This window comes from Triplophysa dalaica, chromosome 5 (assembly GCF_015846415.1).
Source record: "Triplophysa dalaica isolate WHDGS20190420 chromosome 5, ASM1584641v1, whole genome shotgun sequence".
NCBI lineage: Eukaryota > Metazoa > Chordata > Actinopteri > Cypriniformes > Nemacheilidae > Triplophysa > Triplophysa dalaica.
Window position 1 is genome coordinate 22724831 of NC_079546.1, and position 22206 is coordinate 22747036.

General features: G+C 42.7%; 1 protein-coding gene across 1 annotated transcript in view; it reads right to left on the reverse strand.

Annotated features, from left to right (window-relative positions):
- The window catches only part of LOC130421317 (uncharacterized), a 792526-nt gene that overhangs the window by 311646 nt on the left and 458674 nt on the right, over positions 1 to 22206 (reverse strand). The window lies entirely within an intron of this gene.

The following is a 22206-nucleotide window of genomic DNA, read 5'->3' on the forward strand; positions in this document are numbered from 1 at the left end:
ATTTATTCTAGAGAATGTATACAATGCTGATTTCTGGTGTATTTAGTGAAATAATATGACTACCTCAGTTCGGATAAGCGGTAGAAAATGGAATGGAATGGAATATGACTGCCTCTGGGATAAAGTTTTTTGGGGGTTGAAAGATGGACGAAACTTCCACTGTAACTTTGATCTTTAATGAAGCCACTTCTGAGGGTCCAAATGTATAACGGAGGAAAACCGCACTATAAAAGCACAGCAGTTCCTCTCTTTACAGGTTTTAGATAAAGATTCAGAGAAAGCGAAACAGCATGTCCACTGCGGCTAAACAAGAGACAGCTTGGATGGGGTTCATGGACATCTTTCCTGTCATCGGGACGGTAAAAGAGTCAGTGGAGCTAGTGTTGGCTCTTTATGAAGGCAATGATGCGGTGATAAAGGAGAAACAGAAAGCTGTTGTAAACTTTGTTAAAGATTCAATAAAAAGACATGTGAAAGTGAGTCATATTTAAATGTTCTTTATTTAAACATTGACAATAATATAGCAAATTTTACAAAAAAAGTCAGCAGTTATGATCTTTGAAATAAACTGAGCTTCAAAAACACGTAAAAATCCCAAAATGAAACATTCCTGTTATTATCCGAGTTCAGTTGGATATATACTGTACATTTTTTATGATTGTACCGTTCTCCTGCATAAACTATCATGTGCAACTTCTGTACTCTTTTTTTGGTTTCCACTTTTGCTTTTGTGGATGTGATCGTCTCTTATGAGCCTCAGAGTTACCGAAATGGATTATTTTCATACAGCAGCATGGTCTACCATGTGTTATTCTTCATAGAATGTATAAATATGGTTTATTTATTGCATGTCACAGTGAAGCATAAAGTCTATATTTACATTTTTTATATTTACATTTTAGGGGGGCACGGTGGCTTAGTGGTTAGCACGTTCGCCTCACACCTCCAGGGTTGGGGGTTCGATTCCCGCTTCCGACCTGTGTGTGTGGAGTTTGCATGTTCTCCCCGTGCCTCTGGGGTTTCCTCCGGGTACTCCGGTTTCCTCCCCTGGTCCAAAGACATGCATGGTAGGTTGATTGGCATCTCTGGAAAAATTGTCCGTAGGGTGTGAGTGCGTGAGTGAATGAGTGAGTGTGTGTGATGGGTTGGCACTCCATCCAGGGTGTATCCTGCCTTGATGCCCAATGACTCCTGAGATAGGCGCAGGCTCCCCGTGACCCGAGGTAGTTCGGATAAGCGGTAGAAAATGGATGGATATTTACATTTTCATAAAAGTTGACTCTACCAGCAGCGGCAGAAGAAGAAAGAGTAGCTGTAGCTGAATTTTCTGGACTCAGTAATTTGAGAGGCGTGTGTTATTTCTGCTCTTCTCACTATTCTAAATTTAAATTCAATGTATTTTATTTAGAGTTAAATCATAGCAAAGACAAATTTAGTTTTTATTTTCTCCACAGAGGTCAGAAAGGAAATGATTATTGAACATGTGCTCCAAGGTTCCAAAACAGGCTCAAAACCACTTACTCCAGCTGAGAAGAAAGAGAGACTGAAGAAAAAGAGACTGAAAAAACTTCAGGAAGACATGTTAATATCATCGATCCAGACTTTTATGAAGAGCTGAAGGAAGAACTCGAAAGGTCAAAAAGAGGCAAACATGTCTTAAACAATGACATTCTTAAATTTCATTCCAAAGTGCTGTCTAAGTTTATAAAAGACAATGGTATTTCTAAACTACAAAGATATGATCAGATTCAGCAGGAAGTGAATGAATTAGGTAAACACACACTTTCCCAAAACACAGCAGCAGATATTCAGACAAATATGGTGTTTCACTTTGATAAGGATGAATTCTATGTGAATGCGAATGGAGTGATGTATGGTGTATATTGCCGAGCACTGCGTGATGCATTGTTAGTTGTGTTGGGACACATAAACCCAGCTGACGTGACAGAAGAGGAGAGACAAAGGGTGAATTTTGTCATCGATAATATGAATAATTATGAAATCTATGTGGATGATTTTGCAAAAGTCAGATGGATTGCCAATCAAGTGGATAAACAGAACAAGTTTAGACAGGATAAACAGGAAGTTGTGAAGATGTATAAAACTGTTCCCTATCAAAAGCTACACTCGATGCTGCGTTTCAAACGCTATGGGAGAACAGTCTTTGTAGACCGGTTGTGAAGCACGTGTGTCAAACACGGCAAAAATTATTTTGGCTTTAAATAACCTCGGCAGGTGACGTGACTAATTATACCTGCACCTGCCGGTTATAAATACGCGTGAATGCGGACGCTTCATCAGGTTTTTTGTCTTCAAGGACCGCTTTGTGTGTGCGTGTGTTGTGAGGGAGAAGTCTCCCTCTTTGTTGTTTTCAAAGCCTTTATTATAAAAATAAAAGAGATATTACAAAGATTCTTACACTAGTAACCAAGCACTCTCTGAGTTACTTAGCCTAGTGTGAAAATAAGGCAAAATAACATATATCATACCATGAGTTTTGCTTTGAATGCTTGGGGGCTGACCATGCCACCCAGGGACTTGAGGGAGAGTGTGAGCTCTGTGATGTATTTGAATTGAGAGTTCTGCGTGCTTGGCTCGCCTTTTTTAAACAAGACCGAGCCACCTCTTCCTCACCCTGTGTTTCGCGGGTTGTTTTTGCTGATGCACGGGAGACAGAACCGCTCGCTTCTCCCGTGCATTCACTGGACCGCGACGTCCTCGCGTCCGCTTTTGTAGCGTGCCCCGGCACTTCTTCTGGACCGGCGGAGGACGAGGTTTTCCTTGTTTCTGCGGGGTTAGATAGCTCCGCCTCGGGGCGTTCCTCTTGCGATATTAAAGCAGTTGAGGATCTACTCGGGGCGGGAACCAAGGCAGTCGACAGACTCAAACTCGACTGGCCGCAGGAACAAGAGGCTTCCAAGAATTCAAAGCTAAACAACAGATATCTGTCGGGTGGCTGGAGGAACGATCCCCAAAATTGGGCTCTCCCTTTCTTTGAGGATCTCCACGGCGAGCTGTCTCGCTCATGGCAGAAACCTCACTCCTCCCGGGTTTTCGTGCCATCGACGTTGATTTATTCGACCATCGTTGGTGCAAGGACACGGGAATTAACGGCGATGCCAAAGGTTGAAGAGACGCTGGCTAGCTATCTCTCCCCTGGCACATCGTCGTCCCTGAAAAAGCCTTCTCTTCCCACCAAGCCTTGCAGAGTTACATCTGCGCTGGTGGGAATGGCTTTCAGGCAGCGGGTCAGGCTGGTGCTGCACTGCACACCATGGCGGTTTTGCAGGCGTACCAGGCTGACCTACTAGATGATGTCAGCACTGGCGGGGTGATTGACGAAGCAGGGTTTTCGGACCTACGCTGCGCCATACATTTGTCTCTCCGTGCAACCAAGCAGACGGCCCGTGCCATCGGCCGTTCCATGGCTGCTTTTGTTACTGCGGAGAGGCACCTGTGGTTAAACCTCACGGGCATCAAGGACAAGGACAGAGCCTTACTCCTTGATGCCCTGATCTCGCCTTCCGGACTGTTTGGAGATTCGGTTAATACCGTTGTCACCTGGTTCCGGGAGGCAAGACGACATGAGGAGACTTTGGTCAAATATCTACCCCGCCGTGCCCAAGCGTCTGGAGTGTCTGCCACACACTCCGGACCAGTTCCACAGTCCCATCCAGGCACACAGTCTCGGATGGGTCCAGTCTACCTGAGGCGTGAGGTCTTCCGGCAGAGTGTGGCGAGTCGCGCCCCCCCTCGCAGAGGCAGGGGAGCGGCCCACCGTGCCCCTCAGGCTGCCTCGGGAGGGCCGGACCTGAGACGCCTAATCTCTTCTAAGAGATCTTAAGATATGTGTGCCCGGGACTGTGGGGATGTGCCCCCATCGAGGAGGGGTTCTTAAAATTCCAAGAGTAATTGGAGGCTCCCCTTCGGCACCGTCAAAGGGCCGCTTTGCAATCTCCGCCGCCATCGGGCGTTTCGGGGATTAGCGGGCTCAAAAAGAATGCTAGATGTTTGGTTGTCTCCTGCCATATCTCAGGCCGCCATACATCTGGCATCCCCCCCAATGAGAAGTGCCAGAATTGATACCCCTTTCGGAGAAAAGCTGGCAGCGTGGAAACCACTGCCAGGTATCTCTCCATGGGTTGAAAGTACTGTAGACCAGGGCTACAGGATAAAATTTGCATATCGCCCTCCGCGAACGGCGTGGTCTTCACGTCCATGCAACCGGAGCGAACAAATCTGTTGGCACAAGAATTACAAACTCTGCTGGTTAAAGGGGCCACAGAATGTGTTCCCCTACTAGACAGAATTAGGCTACTAAAGCTGGTATATTTTTGATCTCAAAAGGGATGGGGGATTGCGTCCAAAGACGCACATGTTCAAAATGTTGACAATCAAGATGATTATGTTGTACATTCAGTCCCACGACTTGTTCGAGATCCTGCCACAACACAGGAAATTCCTGAGGCTCGCTTTCGGGGGAGAAACTTACCAGTATCGGGTTCTTCCATTCGGCCTTGCCTTGTCCCCCCGCACATACACAAAATGCACCCTGCGACTCCAGGGCATCCGCATTTGAACATAGACGACTGGCTGAATTTAAGCTCAGTCTTGCGAGTTAGCGCTTCGACATTGGGATGTCGTCCTATCTCATCTCAAAGCTCTAGGGTTAAGACTCAACGCCACAAAGAGCGTTCTCTCGTAAAATACAAGGTATTTAGGGATAATATGGGACTCGACCACGATGCAGGCACAAATGCCACCTGCACTTGTCGAATCCATCCTGAGCACCCTGAGAATCATCAGGCAAGGCCAGAAAGCTAAAACTTTCAAAGAGTTATAGGTCTCATGTCGGCGGCTTCCACGGTGATACCTCTAGGATGCCTGCACAAGAGACCGTTTCAGTTGTGGCTCAAAGCCGGGGGTTTTATTCAAGGGCCAACCCCCAGAGGCAGACAAGGGTGACGCGCCAGGGGCTTCTCACGCTTACTATGTGGTACAGACCTCGGTTTCTGACTTTAGGTCCCACTCTCGGTCCGTGTTGTCGTCGCAAGGTGCTAACGACAGACGCATCCCTTGTGGGTTGGGGTGCGGTCTTAAATGGCTGTCCAGCCCAAGGGATCTGGAGAGGTCATCTTCTCGAGTGGCACATCAATTGCCTCGAAATGATGCTTGTATTTCTGGCCCTGAAATACCTCCTCCGGTAGTTACGAGGCTACCACGTCCTAGTGCGGGGGGACAACACTTCAGTAGTCTCGTACATAAATCACCAGGGAGGACTGCGGACGCGCCACCTGAAAACATTGGCCCAGCAGATTCTGCCCTGGGCCGAGGGCAAATTTCTGTCCCTCAGTACAATTCACATCCCTGGGCATATGAATGTGGGAGCAGACTTGCTGTCCAGACAAGCTGTGACAAACGGGGAATGGAATTTCAACCCCGAAATAGTCAAATCTGGGAAAGATTTTGTCAAACAGAGGTGGACCTCTTGCTACGTAGGAGACAGCACAATGTCCCCTCTACTTCTCTCTGACTCGTCCAGCTCCCCTGGGTCTGGATGCGATGGCCCATATGTGGCCCAGACTGCGTCTATACGCTTTTCCTCCAACAGCTCTGCTCCCGGGAGTCCTGGCGAAGGTCCGTCAACAGGGCTCGCGCCTCTTATTGATGGCTCCCCATTGTCCAACCAGTATCTGGTTTTCGGACCTAGTATCCCTCCTCGACGAATTGCCATGGGCAATCCCAGTCAGGAGAGATCTTTTTTCTCAGGCGCAGGGGACAGTGTTTCATCCCCATCCTGAGCTCTGGAACCTCCATGCCTGGCCCCTGAAGGGCACAAGCTGAGAGATGTCGAGCTTCCGCCTAATGTAGTAGAGACTATTCTAAGTGCTAGGCCTCCCTCCACTAGAAGGAGCTACGCCCTTACATGGAGCCATGTTCACAGATGGCGCATGGTACACCATGCAGACCCAATTACTGCCAGATCGTTTCAGTTTTGGAGTTTCTGCAAGAGAAACGGTCCTCGGTGACAAGCAGTGGTACTCTCAGGGTTTGCGGTCGCCATTTCGGGTTGCCATGCCCTGATTGATGGGGTTTCTGTGGGAAACCCTTTAGTCGCACGATTTATTGTGGAGCAAGGCGGCCGATGCCTCCTTCTAGAAGGACAGTCCCTCCATGGGACTTAGCGACAGTGCTCGAGGTTCTAGTTAGTGCCCCCTTCGAACCTATTGAGTCAGCGCCTGTCAGGCTTCTGATTTTTAAAATGGGTTTTCTAATGGCAATCACCTCTCTTAAGAGAATTGGAGATTTGCAGGCGCTCTCGACCTCACCGTCCTGTTTAAATTATGCCCCTGGGATGGTCAAAGCTATTCTGCATCCTCACCCCAGGTGTTTGCCTAAAGTTCCGTTCTCCACCATGCATCCGGTAATTCTTGAGGCCTTTTGCCCTCTGCCGTTCACGATGTCAGAGCAGGAACGATTACGTCTACTGTGTCCAGTACGTGCTCATCAGACTTATGTCCACCGCAATAGCCAGTGGCGTAAATCAGAGCAACTTTTTATATGCTATGGGGGCCGCAATAAAGGGCGGCTGCAACCAAGCAAACAATATCACATTGGGTGAGGAATGCTTTTGGCTCTGGCCTATGAGGCGCGCGGTCAAGCTTCACCTCTAGGAGTCAGAGCTCATTCCACAAGGGGGGTTTCATCTTCTATGGCCTTAGCAAGAGTTATCCCCTCGCAGCAAGTGTGTGATGCGGCAGGCTGGTCCTTTCCACACACATTTGTTAGATTTTGTAGTCTGGATGTCCATGCCACTCCAGGCTTACGTGTCCTGGAGTCTACATCCCAGAGTCCTGCCTGAGTCCTCCTCTCGGATTGTGCACACACGTCACACAACCTTGGGGGTTCCAGACACTTCCAGTGCGGCGGCGTTGGTATTCTTGTTCCCATAGCGTTTGAAACGCAGCATCGAGTGTAGCTTTTGATAGGGAACGTCTCGGGTTACTTGGCTGTAACCCTGTTCCCTGAAAAAGCGGGAACGAGATGCTGCGCCTCAGTGCCGCACTGTAGACGTGCCCGGACGTCCTTTCAGACAAAGTTGGAACCTGATGACGCGTCCGCATTCACGCGTATTTATAACCGGCAGGTGCGGGTGTAATTAGCCACGTCACCTGCCGAGGTTATTTAAAGCCAAAATAATTTTTGGCGTGTTTGACACACGTGCTTCACAACCGGTCGAACAAAGACTGTTCTCCCATAGCGTTTGAAACGCAGCATCTCGTTCCCGCTTTTTCAGGGAACAGGGTTACAGCCAAGTAACCCGAGACGATCCTGGGGATGACTGGTGCATTCGCATTCTGCGTTTAGTTCAACCTTTGTTTAGACACCGACAGTGAGTTTATTTCACCGCTTCGGGGGTTACCACGTTTCCATTCAAAATGGACACCTCAACAACATCCTAAATCTTAAAATTTGTTTTATTTTCCTTATTTCCAACACAAGTAGTGTTGGAGTTTTGCCACGACAGTAATCCTCTCCAAAATCCTGTTTTTCCTCACCCAACCTATTACACTTTCCCTTTGTTTGCCAAAGCCGGTGTTTTTCTGGAAATGTATTAGCTTTAATTCTGATGATTTGCTATAAAACAAGATTTGGCTTTATTTGACTTTAAAGCACAGTTCATAGCTTATTACACAGAAATCCTTGCTAGTATTGTCAACTTTCATACATTTTCAGATGATTCATGCTGATGATTGAATGATGATATTTTACCATTACTCTCATTATCTGATTATGTTTTCCAACTCGTTTTGTTTAGCAAATCTCATCGTGATCTGTTATATTGAATTGTGATTAATGCAAAGTTCCTGGAAAGCACAGAGAATGGTTTGTACAGAGAATGCTCCCAATACATTCCCAGAATGTTCTGAGATGGTCACGATGTGGAGTTATTTAAAGGGTTCGGGGACGTTATTTGGTGGACCTTGTGCGAAATATAACCCGTATAATCATGTTATTATGTTATATTGATTGATGTTTTATTAATAATCATTTACTCTTGAAAGGTGCAATGAAATTATAATCATACATCTCTTGCTATGAATTGCTTAAAAGCTATTTTCAAAACTAATGTGCTTGCAACAGGGGATGGGGGTGAAAAGAGGAAGCGAGATCATGCGCTCATGCCTCAATGCTTCAAGCTGATCTTGCGTATGTCAGCTGACCAAACCCTCATCTATTAACAGCAAGAACGGAGAGGCCCTCAGGCTGAAAGGAGTGATGGGGTAACTGGTGTATCAATTCTAAGAAAGGGGATGTGATATGCTGTTTTGCAGAAACTAAAGAGGACAAACGGAGGATCCCCCTAAAACCACATATCAACTGCAGTAAATATCACCCTAATGGCTTGTTCATAAATATGAACTAAAATGGAAAAGACACAAACATAGATAGAACAACATGTGCTGAGCATTTGCTGTTTGAAATGTTGGCCATTGATGACTAATCACGTGCATGCATATTACTATCAGACATAAACACAGATGTAGGCATGCATTCAGAGTAACATAACACATAACACCTGTCTTTGGCCAATGTAAAGTTTCAGGTTTAGCCTAAAAAACATAAGAAATACAACAGCTAACATGCTGAACACATTATTAAAGACTGACGATTTAAAAACAATGTGTAATACTCACTTCTTCCAGAGATGAAGCTTTATTGCAAACAGCAGGAACTGATCCACTTTTTTGAATCCTTTTTTGGTCAAACCCCCCAGCCAGCGAAGACACATAGGGCTCAGATGGGTTTGATGTGGTCCGTCTACTGGGCCTCATATGGTTTTAGTCCGAGGGTTCCATGTAGGCCCCACATGGGTTAGTCCAGATGAAATGAACACTGCTTAGTGTGCATACTACAGGCTGATAAATGTGACACTGAATGCTTTAGTGTAGATAATGAAATGGTAACAAACAGAATCACTGATGAACACAGAAACAACAAGAACAGAAAGAAATAATACAACAACTACAACTGACTTCAGCCACAATCCCACAAACACCATCGACATCTTTACTTATTTATATTATATTAACAGAGGTGGGTAGAGTAGCCCAAAATTGTACTCAAGTAAAAGTACTGTTACTTCAGAATAATTTGACTCAAGTAAAAGTAAAAAGTAGTCATCCAAATAATTACTTGAGTAAGAGTAAAAAAGTGCTTGGTTAAAAAACTACTCAAGTACTGAGTAACTGTTGAGTAACGTCTGATTTATTTTTTAACAAGCATTCAATCAGACAGACACAAATACAGTGTGTGTGTGTGAGAGAGAGAGAGAGAGAGAGAGAGAGAGAGAGAGAGAGAGAGAGAGAGAGAGAGAGAGAGAGAGAGAGAGAGAGAGAGAGAGAGTGTGTGTGTGTGTTTGTGACAAAAAATGCAGAAACAAACAACTTCACAAAAGAATTACTCAGTGATGTCTATTAAGCTTCAACAGTAGTTGGTTCTCAAGGTTCTTGCTGTGAAGCTGTGATCGTTTTTCAGTGAACAGGAGTCCTTAATGACTGAAAAGTCTAAATTAAATTAAAATAACAATTAATTTGAAAGTTAATTTGCTACATTTCAGATTAATATATTTGTTTTCCTTAAAATTTTATTTAACAGTAACTTCAACACTTTGCAGTTTGAATGATGTCCTGCATAAACAAAATGATGGAAAATGTTTATGTTTCCACTGTTCGATCTTACCCACGCCTCATACACACACACACAGATATAAGTAAACACTTTGTGACTTTTCGATAGCGCCCACGTCATTCTCTCTCTCTCTCTCTCTCTCTCTCTCTCTCTCTCTCTCTCTCTCTCTCTCTCTCTCTCACACACAACATACTAAAGCATTGCAATGCAAACGCAGCCTGCTTCAGAGCTAAAGCGGGACTACAGATTAAGTGTCCCTAAAGAACCCACGTATCTAACAGTAGTTCTGCATTATATTAATTAATTTGCACGCGAGTTTTATTTATTTTTATACCGTGTAAGTTATTTTCTGTGTTAGTTAAATGTATGCACCGAACCGTGACGCCCATACCATTTCGGTTCAATACAAATACATGTACCGTTCCACACATAATATATATAGGAAATGTTTAAAACATATGTAACCTAAAAGACAAACATTCGTCTATCCACAGCAAAAAAAAAAACGATTTTAGAACACAAACCGCTACATGTTTCCTCAAATTAGATGTTGAGTTTTTGAATGCTGAAATGTCCGTTTGTTTTGGGAGACACAGAAGACACCGCATAATGTAGCTGCTGTTTCGCACTTTTACTAAGGTAAACATGCTTTCAATATGAGGCCAGGGGTGTTCCTCCTCGCCTGTGTCTGCATTGCCGATGGTTGATTGTGACATTTTAGTTTTGCTACGACTGTAAACTAACCCGTCCCGCCGAACACCGCTGAGATTGAGTATGGTCACGTGACGAGACTGCGCAACTACGTTTGATTGGAGAAACACAGTCACATGGTAGAGCCTTTGGCAGAAGACAAAATAAAACAATGACGCGTAGAATTTTAAAGAGGTCAAAAGAAAAGTAACGAGCTTATTGTAGCCTAATGTAGCGGAGTAAGAGTACAGTTTCTTCTTCACAAATCTACTCAAGTAAAAGTAAAAAGTATAGTGATTTAAAACTACTCCTAGAAGTATAATTTTTTCAAAAAGTTACTCAAGTAAATGTAACGGAGTAAATGTAACTCGTTACTACCCACCTCTGTATATTAATTATATACATATTATAGTATATGAATCCTGTTGCTCTGGATTACACTCAAAGATGTGAGAGCTACAAAAAACTCACCAGATCTGTGATGGACTCTGTCTTCAAGGTAGAAGAGATGACAAAATGCTCCGTCACAGGAAAAAGGGCTTGTTGGAGAACAAAAAACAAGCCTTGACCAACATAAAGTTAGGCTTGTAATAGGTGAGCCCACTTTAATTGCTCTGCAGGTCTAGAGATAGTTTAAAATTGGATCTGCGAATAGATGGTTTTATCAGACACACGCACATTGCCACTGCCCTTAAGGCAACATATGATTTTCCTTCCATATGCATATTCCTTCTCAAATAAGTGTTCAAAGATGTGTACCAAACTGATCTCCATGAAATCAGACTTAGGTCTTTAGAAACAGACAGTTGCATGTTATTAGATGTAATCTACTGTAGAGGGAATTTTATTTTTGATTCTTTGAAGAAGTCTATCGGAAGTTAAGTTTGGGCCAGTGTTGTTGCTGCTGAAACCATCTATATTAAATTCATATTCAGTGATTGTTGACATGGTCTATCATCAGTGTAAATGGCTTCAATTTGAAAAAAACTTTCCCGGCAGAGATCACCCAGAGATTACTACAGACCGGTAGCCTAAGAATTGCTGCCACTTAACAGTTTTATTACTTTTATGAATCAAAATGATATTTTCTGGATTTGGAAAGTTTAATTAATCTCTTGGCACTCCATCCAGGGTGTATTCTGCCTTGATGCCCGATGACTCCTGAGATAGGCGCAGGCTCCCCGTGACCCGAGGTAGTTCGGATAAGCGGTAGAAAATGGAATGGAATTAATCTCTTCCGCAATGTTTACATTTTTCACAATGTTTTCAAAGCCGATGGGTGGGAGAGAGTGACCGCGTTAACACAATGATCTTTAACCCTAAAAATTCCATTCATGCAAATTGTAACATTCAGCCAACTTCTGATAAACATCATTTTTGTTACATACAAGATATGAATAAAATTAGGAAAAGGGCTTGAACACAGCTTTCATACGATATCAAAACCTGTAATATGTAACATTGCAACATGTGATGGGTTTTCCCAGATTTCTTTTACTGTGTTGTATTTTCTGAGTTATTATGGCTTAAATCAAAACTAACCAACCGCAGTGTGATTGATATTAATTGGAATGCACAATCAAAAAACATGATTCTTGAAAATGGATTTATAGCGTTTTGGAAACAAACTCTTCATATATATATATGTATACATCTAATTATTTATTTTGTTTATGAATCCTAAAACAGGGAGCCTACTGGAGATGCAGAAGACTAATGCACAAACACACAATGCATGCATGTTAATGTTCTTAACACAAAGTTCTTGCCCTCTACATGCACACACACACACACACACACACACACAGACACAGACACACCTGTACACAGATGTTATTTTTGCTCATTTTATGATCAGTAGTTTTTAAGGATGTTTGCAAATAAAATCTCAATGTTGTACCTTTTGCAGTGCTGTTTAGTGTGTCATGTTTAGATGTCTTTCCACTCTACATCACAGCATGGAGCCTCCACTTTGCATTCTACCAACAACTTAACAATATAATGGCTTGCCCTTGGTGTCAAAGGTTATGGTATGATGAATGAATAAATACAAACTTTACTTCTTCCTCTAAAACAACCTAAACTAATTCTGCTTGCAGACCTGTACATTTGTAGATGATATGTTTTATTTAAGAAACATTGTTAAACTGATGAGCAAACACTTTGCCTAATGAGCCAGTAGATGGCAAATCGACAACATTTATCATTTTTCTCGGTCGCTGTGGCGCATTTCATTACACTGAAAATTCTCAAAGAGTCTTGTTAAAGTATTTATATTCTGTTGTTTCTTGCATTATCTATTGTTTATTTCATGTGGATCATGACACATGATCATCACATGTTTCATCTGTGAAACCACCTGTAAAAACTTTAAATCCGGAACCCGACTGGTATCTGAAGACGTTTTTTAATAGAAATGTAGGGAAAACATATGCATTTAATTTCAGTAGTTTCATGAATGAATAGCTTGCTATATTTAAATACCCATAGGGCTGCAAGATTATTGCAAAAATCATAATTCTTATTAATCCCCTTGATATTACAACATACTTTGAGGTAAATGCATACAATATTTTCATTAAACATTCAATAAAACTGATAATTAACAAATTGATTACTGTTGTAGTCTCCAGTAACTGTAGTACGTACTTATTTTGTTCAAATTTAATTATTAAAAACGTACTTTCGGAAATTATACTTTGTACTTTGGAGTAATGATAGATCGAAACACTGCGAGCCTGTTGAAAATCGATTATTAAATGTGACGAGATAAGCTGGTTGTATATGAATCGCAATATATGTTTTGAACAGCAGAGGCCGCTGTTTACTGCAAACTTGCGTTCATTTTCTGGCCTCTTATGGCTCTACACATCATGATTGATTAATGCATTATGTACTGAATTTCGTCTTATGTCAATTAAAAAAAAAAAAAACATAATACACACACTATATTATGTTTATTTGACACACAAGACTGTGGTAAGGATGCTGAAAAGAAAACATAAACTGAAAAAAATGTTAAAATATTAACTAGTTTTGTTACTGTTGTTTGCTGAGAAATGATCCAAAGTGTAATTTTATCAAAATGCTAGTTAATGTAAAGCATACATTGTGAATAAGTATTAAACAAGTCAAACAAAAAAAAAGAAAAACAAACAATCACAATTTTATTTTTAAAGGAATCAGCAAAAGAGTTTATGGCTCACAAGCAATATGTTTCTGATCCTGGTCTAATAGTATTAAATTGAAGGAAGAAAAATAAATGAATACCTCATCGTCATCATCAGCTGACACATGAGTCTTAAAAAGCAACACATAAGTCATTGTACAAAAGTTGATTTGTTGACTACTAATACTTGGACGCTATAATGTATTGAATCAGACCATTTAATCTGAGAAATCTTACATGCACAAAACCGCACAAGTATTATTCCAATTAATATTGCATGATAAATACCACGAGGTTCTTAGGCCATCCTTGTTAATGTGGGGCATGCTTCAGATACTCTTCTCCCTGAACCTCGGCATCTTCGCATGTTTACATGTTCGAAGGCAAGCTCCTGAAAAAAAAAAATAAGACATATAACACAAGCAATAAAATTAAAAAAATATTTAATTTATTTTTTTGTTTATTAAATGCTTTGTAATGCTTTACATTTTTTCATTATTTTCTGACTTATGAATTTGTCTGGCGAGCAAGAAATCTATTCTAAGTATGTTAAGGCTTAAGTATTTTAAGTACATGACCACCCCTGGCATTGGGAGGCTCGCCATCTCAGGATCACAATATATATTTATATTTTGACACTCGTACTCATGTCTGGTGCCCGAACAATTAAGCTTGACAGTAAATATATTATAATTTCGTATTCTTTGGTTGTGAAAGAAGTTTCCATAGTAGGCCTCATGGGTTAGTCGGTAGAGAGGGGGGTGGATATAAGGGGGTTGAATTTTCTTCAGGTTTTTTAGATACAAAACATGACACCAATGGAGCAGCAGCTAATCACATGACAACAAGTTTGATCCACAGGAAAAAATATATGGATTTTGCTTGAAATTGAGATTTTTCATAAAAAAATAAATACGTTGCCATCGTCTCATGATCATCTCAAGTCATAATCATACATCCAAATGATCTTCAATAGTTGAAGTTTTCTGAGATGTGCACCTTTCCTAACACAAACTGGATGCGTGTCCATCAGAACCAAAGTGTTTGTACATAAGGGCTTTTGGTTTCGGTTTTAAAACATGCAGGATTTAAAAAATAAAGTGTGGGAATATGAAGTTATTAAGAGAGATAAAGTGCAGGACCTGATTGATGAGTTATAAGAGCTTTCATAAAAAAGCAAGGTATATCATTTATTTATATAAATATTTATAATATTGTATTATAAAGCAAATTGATCGGTCTCTTAAATAATTATTAAACATCTTCTGTAAACTACAGCTTCTGTGACTGAAACTTAGGACGAATATCAATTGCACCCAAGTATCTTACTCACTTAGAAGATTAGAGCTCTAAAAGTGGAAATTCAAAGGAAGACTAGCAACTGTCTGTCATAACAGCCGTTTTCATCACACGAGTGACCTGATTAATAAATATCAACGCCGTTTTCTCTTTGACAGACACTTTGCAGTCGTCCCTTTCAGCACGGCCCGCAATAGCTACACATTTGTGTTCAGCTAACTCAAAAGTTAGAATGCTTCATTTTCTAACCTGTTCCATTTTCTTGATAACATCTAACACATTAAACACAAAGATGTTTGTGTAGACAAACTGCTGTCCAGTCACAAAATAAAACAGAAAATTAGAGGGAAAACTGGAAAATGACAAACATGTACTCAATAAATAAATAATCAAATAACAGATAATGTTTCATCACAAATAACTTATATTCTTATTCATTAACAACGTTTATATTTGTTTTAAATCAAAAATGTTACAACCATTTGTAATGTCAATTTTACGTAATGTATTGCTATATTTAGGCCACTACTAAAAACAGTGACATGTTGTCAAAAAATAAATTGCAGTATGTGTAAGTAAGTGTAACACTGTTCCCAAAAAGTATAAAAGTGTTTCCTCATCACAAACTGGTTTCCTGCTAATAAACGGCGTCCTCGGTTCTCTGCCGCTTACACGTGTGGTTAGAAGCGTGTTTGATCTTTAAAATGAGAATGCACAAGAGACCCCGTTCTCAAGTGTGGGAACAGTCTCAACACTCCTAATAAATTGTCACGTGAGATATGCATACAAACTTTGTCTTATTCTAATTATACATCTTCAATGCTTCGTCACTCCAAACATCTAAACGCTCTGAGCAATAACACTGAAACAACAGAGCACCAGTGAGTGAGGAACAGACAAAAAGGGTGCAATGAAAAAAACACAGGCATAATTTATTGGTTTATTAAATATAATACTTAGAAAGTGAAATGACAAAAGTTTACAGCAAGTAAAAATTAAAAAAACGAAAGTCTTCATTGTAATTGTATTCTGCAAATTCCCTGCAAACACACAAGCTGCAATATTTCTAATTCTATATATTATTAAATATTATTAAATTATATATTAACTGTACAAATAAAGCTTATAATAACAAAACATCTGAGTGACACAGTTTCTGTAGGGAGTTTTATTGACCACCAGATAGCGAAGTAGAGCACTGTGTCAAAAGCTTCTAACCATGCAGTTTGTTGAAAAAGCCTCACAGATTCAGAAGGACGGAAGTTCTCCAGGAACAGAGTTGGTCACACCTGCCCTAGGTGCTGTTTCTATCCTCAGACCGTGCATTGAATGTGTTCAGCTCAAGAATGACCCATGTCACAGGGTTTTTTATAATTATGTTTCCCCATGTGGTCTGTGATTAACTGTAATCCATTCTTCATGCATTCCACATCCAAGGATTTTTTCTGATGATATTATCAGTGGACATATTAATATAATCTGTGACAGAGTTAATGTGTTCATTAATGTGTGTGTCTGCTGCATCATGGGTAATCTGTGGAGATGACCTCACTCATGTTCTGCTTTTGTTTGCATGCAGATAGAAGAAGAATGGAGAAGTGATCATCTCTGCTTGGTTGAATGAATTTGGAGAAAACCTTTTTCAAGTTAACCCTGTTAAAATCTCTGACAACAAAAGTCATAACTGAGCACTGTGTCCAATTATTTTAAGTAAAAAGAAATATTTTACTAATATTTCCAAAGTACAGAATGAGTTGTAGGCCGTTATTGTGTCATGACTCAGTCGATGTGAAAAGAGGAAATGAGAAACACAGGAAAAGTTACAAATGTTCTCATGAAGAACTATAAGTAGATGATGAGAAGAGACTCAGTAAGAGAAACACAACATGACTGAGAAGAGTGATATATGTCTGCTGGGACTGATCCTTCTCTCTTCACTATTCACAGGTAAACTATACAACACATTTATTTCATCAGATTTCATTTCATTACTCTCACTGACATTCTGACAAACATGTTCAGTTTCATCTCATGTCACATTTATTATAGAGTTCATGTGTCTTATTCTCACATTCAAATGATGTCAAGAGTCAATGATAGAGGAACTAGATCACATGATTTACTGTCAAATCGTCTGATTTATATGATGTAAAAATAATCAAAATCTATCTGTCATTAAAGCAATAAGCCCCAAGAAGCAGTGGGTTACAGTGTATTTTATAACAGCTAAGGGCGTTGTGGCACGACACAGAGCGGAGTGAAATACACTGTAACCTACTGCTTCACGGGGTTCTTCCATATGCTTAGCAAGGATTCATAAAATAAAGTAAATAAAATGATATTTAGGTTATGCTGTGCAGTCAGCTGTTATAAATCGGGGTATTTTATAACGGCTTAGATCTCCGGTCAGCCAATCAGAATCAAGGACCAGAACTGACTGTTTTATAATAAGAGATAAATATTAAACTGTTTGAATATATCGTGATATATTAATGTGAATGATGTCATCTGCTGTTTCAGGTGTGAGTGGAGCAGAAGTGACACATGTGTTCATCAGTTCTGGTGAAAGTGTGTCTCTGTCCTGTAATGATGCTCTTCATCAATGCTCCTCAACTACATGGATCTACAATAATTATACAAGATCATCTGCAGTAGAAGTGTTTACTGGAGGAATAAATAAGAATAACACAGAGAGATCTGAGAGACTGAGTCTGACATCTGACTGCTCTCTCAACATCTATAACACAACACAACATGATGGTGGACTTTACACCTGCAGACAATATGTGAATGAACATCAACATGGACCTGATTCAGATGTTTATCTACATGTTCTTCATGGTCAGTGTTTCTCTTCATTTATATGAACACATGTTTAAGTTCAGATCACAGTTCTCTTTATCTCTTGTGTTTTCACTGAAACTCATGAGTACTGAGAGTGTGTTGTGTGATTTGTGTTTCAGTGTCTTCATCATCATAATCATCATCATCACAGACTGAGATAAGAGCAAACACACCTGTCACTCTCTCCTGTCAGCTGTTTACATATGTCTGTGATTATGTGTTCAGTTATGATGGATTTCAGCTGGTGTGGATGAATCAGACTGATGTTGATCTACAGACAGACTCCAGATATCAGATTAGATCAGATAAACTCTGTCTCATCTCTCTGACTACAACACTCGTGAATGAAGACGACAACACAGAGTTGAGATGTGTGCTCAAACACAAGAATGACATCAAGACCTCAGTCACATATACTGTCAGATTTACAGGTAAGACATCACTCTGACAGGAGTGTCCTGAACTCAAAGTGACTTCAGTCATTAAACTCTGTACTGATGATGAAGAAATGACATAAACATGAAATATGATTGTGATGTTCTACAGTATGATGTCTCTGAACATTCATCATCTTCTACAGATTCAAACAAGATTCTAGTGACCACCACAAACCCTGAGAGATTCTCAACTCTTAACACAACAGAAACTACACAACAACAAGGTATATCATTACCGTGTGTGCGCTTGTGTGTGTGTGTGTGTGTTTCCAAATTATGACTCATCTAAGCTAAACTTTATTTTTTACAGCATCATCTACAACATCGATAATAATAAGAGGTGTGAAGTGTTGATTGTGATCCATGTGTCCTGTTACATAAGTACATGAGTGAAACTCTCACTGAACTCATCTTGTGTTTGTTTCTCATGTGTAGTGTTTGAGAGTTTGATGGATTTAATGGTGTTCTTGTGTCTTCTAGTGATTCTAGTGATTGTTGAGGTGTCAGTGTTTGCTGCTCCTACTGTCATTCTTCTTCAGATCATCTGTGCAGGAAGAGCGCGTGAGTTTTCATCATCATCATCATCATCATCATTCACATTCACCTGAAACAATCCAGAAAACAAACAGCAGAACTTCATCACTTTTATTGACTTTTATCTTCTCAGAAAACAGAAGAAGGACTCAGAACGCTCCTCCAGAAGACACAGTGATGTCTGCAGTTTTGGAATAAAATCTCAAGGGCACCTCAGTTGTTACCCGCCGGCCCTAAGAATTGAACCGGCAACCTTCTGGTCACAAGTTCGACTCTCTAACCATTAAACCACAACTGTCTGTAATATCTTCCTTTCACTATTAATGTGATAGTAGATCCCCAAATGAAACATCTTTCATCATTTACTCACCTTCAGTAACCTGTATATTTTTCGTTTATACACAAAAGAAGATATTTTGAAGAATGTGGGGAAGTAAACACTTCTGGGTCACCATTGACTATAGAAATCTTTTGTTTGGTGACACACATTCTTCCAAATTCTTTCTTTGTGTTCAGCAGAACGTCTCGGTTACGTATGTAACCTCAGTTCCCTGATGGAGGGAACGAGACGTTGTGTTCAGAGACAGACTGGGGTTTGATCTTGAGAACCAATCATTTCCAAGAGGAATTTCTAAACGCCAATAGGATTGGCGAATGGTCCGCCCACACCAGTCTCCGCCCCGTACATACGGGTACAAAACGAAGATGGCGGCGGTCATTCATTTACCTTTGTGCTGAGGAAGCTGAGAGAGTCTCCCGGTCCCTGCGGCAGATCGGCGCAGTGACGTGGCATGAAGACACAACGTCTCTTTCCCTCCATCAGGGAACCGAGGTTACATACGTAACCGAGACGTTCCCCTTCAGTCGGTCTCTCAACGTTGTGTTGAGAGACAGACTAGGGAAGTATCTACACACGCCACGGCACACGCCGTATTATGACCTCAAGCGGAGCGACAGTGACTGGCCTGGCGAGTCAACTGCGAAATACACGCGAGTAGTAATCTTCCAGTGGATTCAGTATCAGACATACTGAGAAGCTTCTACTGACGGTCATCACAGAAGGTTGCATTACCTCAGTAACGAGGACCCTTCTGGGCCGCACTGGGGAAAACACTACTCTCCTCTTGAAGAGAGTGTTGCAGAGCCCACATCCTACCACGTAGGGAGGTATATGTGAAAGTAAGAAGCATGGTCGTCCCATAAGGAGAGCGCATGCCGGAATGAGGAATCTACATACGGGACCACCTTTCAGGAGGGCACTACGTATGGGGCATCTAGTCCAAGTATAGGGGTCCACCTGAGTAGGGGTGACTCTACGAGTACTGGACCTGGTTCAAACAGATCGCTCTGCCCGATCTATTACCAAATGCCATGCTTAGTGATGGATGGAATGCCTTTACTTCGCCCTAAGGGGGGAATAGTAGGGAGGCTATAGCGCACGCTACTCACCTAAAGAGGGGAGAAGGCGCTTTCGCAGGCGTATGTCCAGGCCAGACGCCGGCCCTTATCCTTGTAGGACACGAGCTGACACCTGTTCCACTCGGAGGTCGTAAAACTTAACAAAGGTACTGGGCGTAGCCCAACCTGCAGCATTACATGTATCTGCCAGAGTGGCGCCCTGGGCCAATGCCCACGAGGAGGCCACGCTCCGTGTGGAGTGGGCTCTCACTGCGAGCGGGCAGGGTTGACCCGTTGATTGGTATGCCAAGGAGATGGCATCAACAATCCAGTGCGCCAACCTCTGTTTGGAAACAGCTCTCCCCTGATGCTGTCTCCCAAAACAGACAAAGAGCTGCTCAGAACACCTAAAGTTCTGTGTGCGGTCTATATACAGGCGCAAAGCGCGCACAGGACACAGCACTTCAGAGGTTGGGTCTTCCTCCCCGGAGGGGATCGCCTGCAAGGTCACCACCTGGTCCCGGAAGGGAGTGGTGGGGACCTTGGGCACGTAACCTGGCCTGGGTCTCAAGATTACGTGAGAGTTACCAGCTCCAAATTCTAGGCAGCCTGGGGACACGGAAAAGCCTTGGAGGCCCCCTACCCTCTTGATAGACGCGAGCGCCGTCAGGAGTGCCGTCTTCATTGTTAGATGAGGAAGAGTGGCGTCTCCGAGTGGCTCAAACGGGGCCTTAGCCAGGCCCTGTAGGACCACATTAAGGTCCCAAGAGGGTACAGAGCGCGGTCGAGGTGGATCCTCGTGCCCTTGAGGAACCTAATGACCAGATCGTATTGACCAAGAGACTTACCCTCCACAATATCGTGATGAGCGGCAATAGCGGCTACGTACACTTTTAAAGTGGATGGGGAGAGATTACTCTCTAGTCTCTGCAACACTGACCCGATCGGACAATTCGGTCTGGAAACCAAGCTTGGCTCGGCCAGTATTGCGCAACTAACAGAACTTGGTGCTCCTCTTCCCTGACCTTGCACAGAGTCTCAGCAAGGAGGCTCACTGGGGGGAAGGCGTACTTCCGCTTGTCCCGCAGCCAGCTGTGCGCTAAGGCGTCCGTGCCGAGGGAGCCCTCGGTCAGGGAGAACCAAAGGGGGCAATGGGTGGAGTCCGGGGAGGCAAACAGGTCCACCTGAGCCTGGCCGAACCGCTCCCATAAAAGCTGGACTACGCGGGGATGGAGTCGCCATTCTCCACGGGGAGTCACCTGACGAGAGAGCGCATCAGCTGTCTGGTTCAGGTTCCCAGGGATAAAAGTGGCCCGCAGGGACTTGGTCACATGCTGACTCCACTTGAGTGATATACGCCACGGCAGACGTGCTGTCCGACCGGACTAGCACGTGTCTGTCCTGCACCAGGGGCTGTAGCCTCCTTAGTGCTAGAAGGACTGCCAGCAACTCCACTGTCCACTGCCCCGCCACTGCGTGTCCGTTGCACACTGCCCCCCACCCCTGCAGGGAGGCGTCTGTCGTTACCACGATGCGCCTCGACACCTGCCCGAGCGGTACTCCCGCTCGTAAAAAGGACAAACTTGTCCAGGGGATGAGGGTACGTCGGCACCGGGGTGTGATCATAATCCGCCTTGTGCCGAGGTGCCACGCCGTCCTCGGAACCCGACTCTGAAGCCAGTGCTGAAGCGGTCGCATGTGCATCAGTCCCAGCGGGATTACCCCGGCCAAGGATGCAATATGCCCAGGGGCCGCTGAAATAATTTCAGTGGGACCGATGAAGCCTGCCGTATTAACTGTGAGCCGCGCTGACATGCGGACAGAGTCTAGTTCCAAACTGAGATAGGAGGTGCTCTGCACTGGGAGAGCTTGCTCTTTACCCGGATGACCTGGAGGCCCAAACGGTCTAGGTGCCTGAGCACAAGATCCCTTTGCGTACACAACACATCTCGCGAGTGTGCCAAAATAAGACAGTCGTCGAGATAGTTGAGTATCTACACGCCCCGCTCTCTGAGGGGAGCCAGGGCGGCCTCCGTGAGCTTTGTAAAAACCCGCGGAGACAGGGCTAGACCGAAGGGCAGGACTCTGTACTGATACGCCTTCCCCTCGAACGCGAACCATAGAAACGGCCGGGAAGGGTGC